Below are 9,867 nucleotides of genomic sequence, written 5' to 3' on the forward strand. Positions count from 1 at the left end.
GTAAGTAAAAAAAGCCTTAGTATTGCTAAAACTAATACTAAATCTTAACACCACTAATGAAATAACTTCTATTCATGCGGTTCAACAACTAATAGAAGTAGCAATAACCAACATCTAGTACAATACCACACTTAACACAACGTAGAAAAATAATTATAAATTTTGTCTAGTGTGGAAATCTTTAAAAGCAACCAAAAAAATAAATAAATAAATAAATTTTTGCATTATTGCACTCCAATAATATAACCTTAGATCATTTGCAAGTCAACCAAAATAATGAATTTGAAAGCTGAGGCCATGCCTTTGGCACTGTTAGAGTCTATAGTAATACAAAAGATCAAAAAAATAAAAAGAAGAGGAGGAATCCTGGTCCAATTAGACCTTTATTAATAATGCCTCTATTCCAAAGGTAAAGATCAACCGTACTTGCCATTCTAGACATTAATATATTTCCAAAGTTATTTATAGATAACTAGATGATTGCCTATTTGAAGTTGATATTTGAGTGACTATACTCATATTATAGATATACTGACTCTATATTCATATTGATACTATATCAATACTATGTTCTATATGTACTCATTGTATTCATACCATTATCCATATATTATGGCTCTATTATATTCAAACTAATTTTATATTATATTATTATTATATAATTACCATATTTAATATTATATTCAATAATGCATTGAATATTATATTTTATACTTCATAATTCTATTATATTATATTATATTATATTGATATTATATTAACATATATCTAGTACATATTTAAATAGTGTTCATCCATATTTAGACCATATATGTATTTTAAAATATTAAAATTTTGAATATTCTAATTTTTTTAGATTCATCTAAGATACTAAAAATATACTAAATTGATACTCTTTAAGATGTCTTCTACTTGGGAATTTATATTAGATTTTCTTTATTATCTTTAATTAATCTATTAATCTTATTTTGCTTATATTTAGCTTCTAAAATCTAATTTTTTACCTAAATATTTGCACTTAGCATTCTAATTGAATTATTTTGTTTTAATATAAGACATGAATTGTTTCAATGATTCATATGTCCCACCAAGACAACCACAATTGATAAACATCTTTCTATATTGACCACAGTTGGTGACTATCTTATTGTAGCAATCGGACATGGCAACCATCTCAAAGCATAGATCTAGGTCAACAACTACCTAGTCACCATGTTTGAGATAATGATCTCTCTTTTATATTTATCAAAGCCAATGACTACCTATCACGGACATAGAAATACAGACTCAAGATCTAACAAGAAGTTCAAGAAGAATTGGCAAGAACTAGATTAATCAGATGAATACAACAACAACACCAAAGAGGTGAGCTAGAGCTCCAAGAGATGTGTTGTCGAGACTGAAGAACTCTTCAGCCTCGATTCCAATATATACTCCTATTTAGGAAGCTTCTCAAGCAACTTCTATCAACTAAGAAGCTTCTAAAAGGTTTCATAGACTTGCTTCTAGAAGGTTCTAGAAACTTGTCTCTAGAAGGTTTTAAGGACTATGTCCCTAACATCACCCTCTCCTTTAGCTTCGAGGTCTCTGAGAAGCAATGTTGTTATTAATTAGTACCAACGCAAGAAAATGAAGATCTGTCGCATGACGTTTGGTATGAACTCCAATTGTTGTTGACGAGATAAGTGGTTCATCGGCCCTTGAAGCCAATGATAGTGGCCCACTCCTTCGACTTCTGATCAAGCATGAACTTCTGTGTCCTCATTGTAAAATTGTCCTGTAAACATGCCTTCTGGCTAACCATCGTAAGCAGGCTCGGACTCAAATACAATCATCAGTGATCGGTTACTCGGTATCCTCCGTCGTCGTCGTGGTGTAGGCGGTTCTTCATCTCGGGGTCACCTTTGTGAGCTAGTCGATTGAGATAATCTGACTGGCATAGTATCTATCTCTTGGCTATCCATATCAGAAGACCAAACTATGGCTACTGAAAAAATTCTATTTTATCTTGGAGAAAATAACTATATCAACTACGAATTTTGGTGGTGCTGTCTCCCTTTCATATATTCTTAGATGAGCAAGCTTCAGAAGGACGCTATCGTCGAACCAACTTAGGTTTATGAGGATGTTGTTGATGAAACTCTTGTACCTTTTGCGGCGCATTGGCGAGATTTTCACCTGACTCCCACGTTCGCTCATTAATGTCGTAGCCACACCAATGAACAAGATACTCCAACTTGCCCCACCTTCGCCATGGATCCAGTACCTTTTCAACCTCATATTCCTCGTGGTTCTCGATTTCAATACTAGGTGGCAGATATTGCACTCTTCTAGGAAAAGATGACTCTCGATAAGGCTCCAACAGAGAAACATGAAAGATTGGATGTACCTTCATAGGAGCCGGTAATTCTAGACGATACGCCACTGGATTGATTTGCTTCTGGATGATAAATGGTTTCAATCTTTGATAGTCCAACTTATCACATGGTTGCTTGGTCTTGATATTCCGTCGAAGAAGCCATGTTTTATCTCCAATTTTGAAAGTAGGTGCTTGATTCCGAAATCTATCTGTAGACACCTTATAGGATTCTTGAGCGGATTGTAATTGAAGCTTCAAATTATTTTGAAGCTTTGATAGTTGTTTCGCAAATCCTTCAGCTGCTGGATTGTTATTTGTTGACGGACTCAATAAATCAAGCTTCGGATGATATCCATAGTTGGAAAAGAATGGTGTGTATTGAGTCGACGCATGGATGGTGTTGTTATATGCAAACTTGGCTAGCGGCAGATATGTGGTCCAATCGTCTTGCTGATAGTTGATGCTGCATTGTAAGTATTGTTCCAAGACTTGGTTCACCCGTTTCGTTTGGCCGTCAGTTTGAGGATGAAAAGCCGAAGAAAGCTTGATATCCACCTTCAGTATCTCAAAGAGAGATCTCCAAAACTTTGATACGAACTGGGTTCCTCGATCTGATACGATATCATCTGGTAGTCTATGATATCGATACACATTATCGAGAAAGAGCCTTGCTGTGACTTCACTAAATGATGTCTTTTTATAAGGGACAAAGTGCGCCATCTTTGTAAGCTGATCTATCACGACAAAGATGTTGTCGAATGAGTTCGATGATGGCAGGTCCGTGATGAAGTCCATGGAAACTGAAGACCATGGTCGACGTGGAATCGGCAATGGCTGTAGGAGTCCATAAAGGCGATGCCGAGGATTCTTGGATCTTGAACAAATGTCGCAAGAGAGGACAAAATCTTTCACATCCTTCCACATTTGGAGCCACCAAAAATCTCAAGAAATAAGCTCCAAGGTCTTGTTGAATCCAAAATGTCCCGCAGTTGGAAAATCGTGGCGAGATTGAAGAACTTGGAGTCGTGCTGGTCCTTTTGGGATATATAATCGCTCTTCAAAGTATAAAAGATCGCCCTCCACCTTGAACTTATCGTCATTGGCACGCTGCTTAATATCAATGGCTATTGAATCTTCAATGGTCATGGCACGAACCTGATTTAGGAAGTCAGCATCAATTGGTACAATAGTAGCACAAAGCTGAAATTGCTCTAGCTTCAATAACGTCGTACATTGTTGATCAAACGCTGCTTCTCCAGCCTTTGGTACAAGATACGATCTCCTCGATAAGGCATCAGATAGTCCTTGCTGCTTTCCAAGTCGATAAGTGATAACAAAATCGAACCTAGATAGTGGCATACTCCACTAAGCTTGACGTCGATTTAGAACTCGAGCCGATATGAAATACTCCAAATTCTTGTGATCTATGTATATGGTCATTAGGTATGCAGCTCCTTCAAGAAAGTGACGCCATTCTTGGAAAGAATCAACTATAGTAAGAAGTTTCTTATCGTGGATCTCATAATTGATTTCAGCAGCAAAGAACTTTTGAGAATAGAATGCAACCGGATGGAGCTTCTTGTCTTCTCCCATTTGTGAAAGTACAGCTCCCAAAGCAAAATCTGAAGCATCAGTTTCTAAATAAAAGGCCTTTGTAAAGTCTGGATGTACCAAGATTGGAGCCGTAGTAAATGCGGTCTTCAGGGCTTGAAACGCCTTCTTCGCTAGAGGTCCCTATTCCATCTTATCCTTGCATGTCAACCAAGTGAGAGGAGCAAAAACTTGAGAGTAATTCTTGATGAAGATCCGATAGAAGTTGGTAAAATCAAGAAAGCATTGTACGTCTCTAATCGTCTTTGGAACGTCCCAGGACACGATTGCTTCCACTTTCTTGGGGTCCATCTTCAAACCTTCTGTAGTCGCAACAAACCCCAAAAACTCCATCCCCATTTGGTGAAATAAACACTTCTTCAACTTAGCATATAGTCCTCGCTCGCGTAGTTTCTTTAAGACCAAACAAAAGTACTTTTCATGCTCTTCCTAGTTTTTGGAGAATATCAGAATATCATCCAAATAGATGACAACAAAATCGTCAAGGTACTCTCAGAAAATATCATTCATCATATATTGAAAAATCGCTGGAGCATTGGTAAGACCAAAGGGCATGACATTATACTCAAAATGGCCATACCTTGTACGAAACGCTGTCTTCCACTCATCTCCTTCCTTAATTCGTACGAGGTTATAAGCTCCCCTTAGATCAATTTTTATAAAGATCCTTGCACGTCTAAGTTGTTCTAAGAGACTAGAAATCAAGGAAAACGGGTAACGATTCTTCTTTGTTACCTTGTTGAGGCCTCGATAGTCCACGCACATCCGCAACGAGCCATCTTTCTTCTTCACAAATAAGATGGGTGCTCCAATTGACGATTTTGAATGACGAATGAAGTTCTTGGCTAGATTCTTGTCGATGTACTTCCGTAATTCTGCCAACTTTGTCTGCGATAGATTGTAGATTGGGCCAAAAGGGAGTTGTGCTCCTTCTTATAAGTCTATGGCGCAATCATATGGTTAGTATTCCGATAGTATGTCGGCATTCTTCTTTTGAAACACGTCTTTAAAATCCTTATATTGCTCCGGTATACTTGCTGTCGAGATCTTCTCTCCGATAGTTGGAATCGCATAAATGACAAATGGTGTGCCTTCCTTGGACAATCTTATAAATGCTCTTGCTCCAATGAATAAGGATTTCTCTATTTGGGATTTTCTACTAGGCTTGCTCTTGGATGGTTTTGTGAGAAAGGTCATCTTCCGCAACTTCCAATCTATGGATGGCTTATGCTTTTCCAACCAGGAAAGACCAAGAATAATAGGATTTGATGGGGTTCTAATAGTATTGAAAATAATATGACTACTATGGCCCTTGAACGTCACTTCTATAAGTTCTGATTCATGGATAACACTACCAGACAATAAAGGTCGCCCATCTATGACCTCAACGTGAACAGGTTTGGATTTTTATACTAAAGGGATCTTATGACGCTTCTCAAGTTCTTCGTCTAAGAAACAAGCAGATGCTCTTGAATCTAATAATGCTAAGGTTCTCAATTTTTGAGGGCCAATAAGCAAAGGGATTGTAAAGCAAAGGACAGGTTGAGCGGAAAGAAAGGAACATGGTTGTTGTTGTGATATTTTATTGTCCAGCCGCACGGTTCCTACTATGGCTGGGCATCCTCGTTTTCCTGAATAAACGCACCCGTAGTCTTGTCAATACGTCGATTTTGCTTCATGGGGCAGTTTCCAACTTTGTGGCCTTCTTCACCGCAATACAAGCATAGACCTTCCTCCATACGTCACATTTTTTCTTCTAGAGCAAAAGATTTGACACCCACCACATCAATTTACATGTCTTCTATCTCTGAATGTGAATTCACGCTGATTGTCGACATAGTTGAGGCGTGGCAAACTGTATGTTGTCTTGAACGTTGGTCTTGGCGGTGTTGGAATAGGCGGTTATAGTACTTCACAGCTTGGCTAATAGCTTCGTTGAGCATTTGCGGATCAGGAAGAGTTAATAGCAAATCCTTCACATCGTCCTTTAAATCCCAATAGAATTGACTCATCAACGCTTCTTTGTCTTAATTGATGTCGCATGCTAATTGCTTGAAGTCCGATGCATAGACTGATGTAGAACGCATCCCTTGTCGTAGTGACCGGATTTTTGTTGTAGCCAATCGAACCTTGTCGTGTTCACTAAATGCTTCCGCAAACGCCTCCAAAAAGGTTTCAAAGTTGTTTAGTATGGACGATCGTTTCTCAAACAAATGAGCAAACCATGATAGAGTTTGCCCTGTAAGTAAGGTTCCAACAAGCCCAACACGTGACTCCTCCGTTGGATAGCGTTCGGGCTGTAAAACTGTTATCAACCTGATTTGGTTGACGAATCCTCGAAACTTGAAATGCGTACCATCGAACTTGTCCAGAAGGCTAACTCAAGGCTCCTTATGTTGTAGAATCAGTGGTGCTTGTCGAACCTGAGGCAAAGTTGTTTCTCCAAGTGTAGAAGTTTGAGGCTGATGCAACCTAGATTGTGCCATCTCAGATGCTCCATCATTATGAAGCCTTGCCACGACTCTTTCAATCTCTGCAGTTCTTTGAGATAACGTAGCGAGGGCATTCATGATAGCATCCAACTTGGACTCCGAACTTTCCGTCATACTAATGACTTGACCCTCGACTATTCTAAGAGAAGGATAGAAATGACTCTACAAGAAGACAATATTGGTTTAGAGGAGGATATTCCGCAACCTCTAAATTGCCTTAAGAGCTTCAAGAAAAGGAGTAATCCACTCTCTCCAAGAAGAATAAGATTCCAATATTGTAACAAAAGAAGTATCAATTTAGAGGAGGGTAATCCGCAACCTCTAAAATGCTAGTACACTTCCAAGCAGAGGGGTAATCCACACTCTAATGAGGAAGAAACTAGCTCTGATATTTGAGGCGAGTGAAGTCTCGACAAACTGTCATGGACACAGAAATATAGACTCAAGATCTAACAAGAAGTTCAAGAAGAACTGGCAAGAACTAGATTAATCAGATGAATACAACAACAACACCAGAGAGGTGAGCTAGAGCTCCAAGAGATGTTTTGTCAAGACTGAAGAACTCTTCAGCCTCGATTCCAATATATACTCCTATTTAGGAAGCTTCTTAAGCAACTTCTACCAACTAAGAAGCTTCTAGAAGGTTCCAGAGACTTGCTTCTAGAAGGTTCTAGAAACTTATCTCTAGAAGGTTCTAAGGACTATGTCCCTAACATCTTCTACCAACTAAGAAGCTTCTAGAAGGTTCTAAAGACTTACTTCTAGAAGGTTCTAGAAACTTGTCTCTAGAAGGTTCTAAGGACTATGTCCCTAACACTACCATGCTACAACAATTATTGTTGGTGATTGCCTCTTGAAGTATTTTTTTCAAGCTTTATAAACTATTTACACAAATTTATTAAATTAAATTAAATAGCAATTGGATTATTTTTGATAACTATATTTCTAGGTTAACTCAGATGGATAAATATAGTGCCAAGTCTATTAAAGGTAATGACCGCCCCATTAAATTGACCAAAAATTAATGACCATTTTGTTGCACCAACTATAGCCAATGATTGTCCCATTAGACCAATTGGGAATAACAATTGACATTTTGTCTTGACCATGGTCAATAATTGCCTCACAATGCCTATCAAGGTCAATGATTGCATTATTGTAACAACCATAGATGACAACCACCTCTATGTATTGATTGAAATTGGTAACCAAACCATCGTGCTAACTTTGATTGAGGACTACTCCATGGTGCCAACTTGAGCCAGCATCCAACTGGATATACCAATTTAGGCCGTAAATGTAGCTTTACATCTTGCATATGTGATATATGGTTGTGGAACATATACTTTTCTTAAAGTATTTTTTGAAGCTTTGTAAATTATTTGCATGAATTTATTAAATAAAATTATTTTACAAATCATGAATCTATATACATCACAAAAGCGCGGCACATTTTAAAGACATGAAGTATAAAGAAGAGACAAAAAAAATAAAAAGAAGAATTGAAAATAACTAGTATAACATTGAAATTGACTAAGAGTTTAAAAGTTTTTGTAGTTTAAGAAAGTGATAAGAATGCTTTTATTGATCTAATTTATCTCCAAGTATGTTCTTTCTAAAGCATTCAATTTGAAAGGAAAATTCTTAATTGTTGAGATCTATCTTTTCCTTTCTTCCACCTCCTCCTCTTGTATACACTTTGCAAATAATGTGCATGAATTTGTTACATGGAATTGCTATATAAATCATATCAAGTTTGTACACATAACAAAAGCATGGTATATATTGAAGCAACAAAGTTCAAACAAGCGAGAAAAAAAAGACACCCACTTTTCTCCACATTCACCTAGTGCAATGTAGATTATGTCATAAGTTTTCATTTCTCTGCACCTTGTAATTTGGTACTTCCACTTCCAAACTTGTAGTTTTAGAATACTTCAAAATCAAGAATTAACCTATTTATGTCTCACACTTGCTTTATAATGGATGCAATGGTTGTTAATGCCGATTGTGAAGAAGCAACATGAACCATCTTCATTTTATTCTTAATCAGTTGTGTATGGATTTTTGGCATATGGCCAATGTAATTTTTAAGATCAAAAGCTTGCATACCAACCACAAGATGAATATAAAAAAAATAGCAGCTAATTCATAAATGATTCCTCTATATGTTCACATCTATTTATGCAAAAACCAATTTTTGTCAATGGCCAAAAATCCATTCTAATCAAATTTTAATCCATTTTTGATAGGCCTTTAATCTATTGTTGATCACAAAATTTTACACCTAGTGGAGAATAGGTCACCAATCTAGTCAAAATAGAAGAGTCTATAGATCGGAAATAGAAGGTAGTCGACAATGGATTGGCTACCATAATTATATTTTGACTTCTTCATTCAATGTATAATTGCTTCTTCCTAACCCTTTGGCTTATCTTTCTCTCTATTTTCTTCAAGGCCCATTGGCCTCTACTTCCTTTGACATTAAGTTCCAAATTTTATAGACAAATAAGTATAGAAGGGCAAGTATGTAAAGAATTTGTTAAAATTGTTCAAAACCCATTCATAGGTGAAGAAGAAAAATTACTATTTTATGATGTTGTAACAACACATTCAACATAATTGGGATTAGGCAAAGGTAGAATTAGTATAGCTACAAAGGATTCTTTGCAAGTTATTCTTCAAGTGTTCTTATGATATCATAACTTTGGTGGTTGTGTGCTTTTAAGGACGAAAAATGTTTCTCTTTTGAAAATTGAATGCATTGAGCATCAATTCTAGCCATGGCTATCTTAAAGAGAACATTGTGCTTGTTGAATATGAGTATACCATTACAAGGCATATTTCTTCACATGACGTATGGAGCATGTATGTTTGAACCACTTAGTCCTTTGAACTATTCTCAGAGTCTCTCTGGACTTCACTTCGGAGTAGATACCTGTCAGATCTACAGCACATTTTGCTCTTATCAACAAGTCTGGAAGGTGTGGATTCAGTCCTGTTTTTTGTATTTCAATCCGTAAATGGGTCACATGTTGGATCGTTACTTGGATTTTCTTTGATTTAAAAGTGATCAAGATTCTCAGTTTTTTGTATTGCTGTAGTTACAATTTGTGCTTAGTTTGCAAAGTTCCGTAAATTTCTCTGAGAATTGACTACTTTGTATTTGGAAAGACCTTCACTCCACGACATCATCAAAGCAAATAAAATAAAATTTATGTTTTGTGACTTTCTTGGTAGAAAACTATCGGATTTATCTCTTAATGAAGAGACAGTTTTCTACATACCATTAAATTCTCCAATTGGTGGATTTTGTGTTCAGCAATTTAATGTGCTCCACATGTATGCCAGGGCAGTAGCTTTACTGCTGGATATTGTTTTCCAAAAGCAAACAAGAGTGCTCTT

Source organism: Physcomitrium patens, chromosome 22, assembly GCF_059467195.1.
Source record: "Physcomitrium patens ecotype Gransden chromosome 22, ASM5946719v1, whole genome shotgun sequence".
Taxonomy (NCBI): domain Eukaryota; kingdom Viridiplantae; phylum Streptophyta; class Bryopsida; order Funariales; family Funariaceae; genus Physcomitrium; species Physcomitrium patens.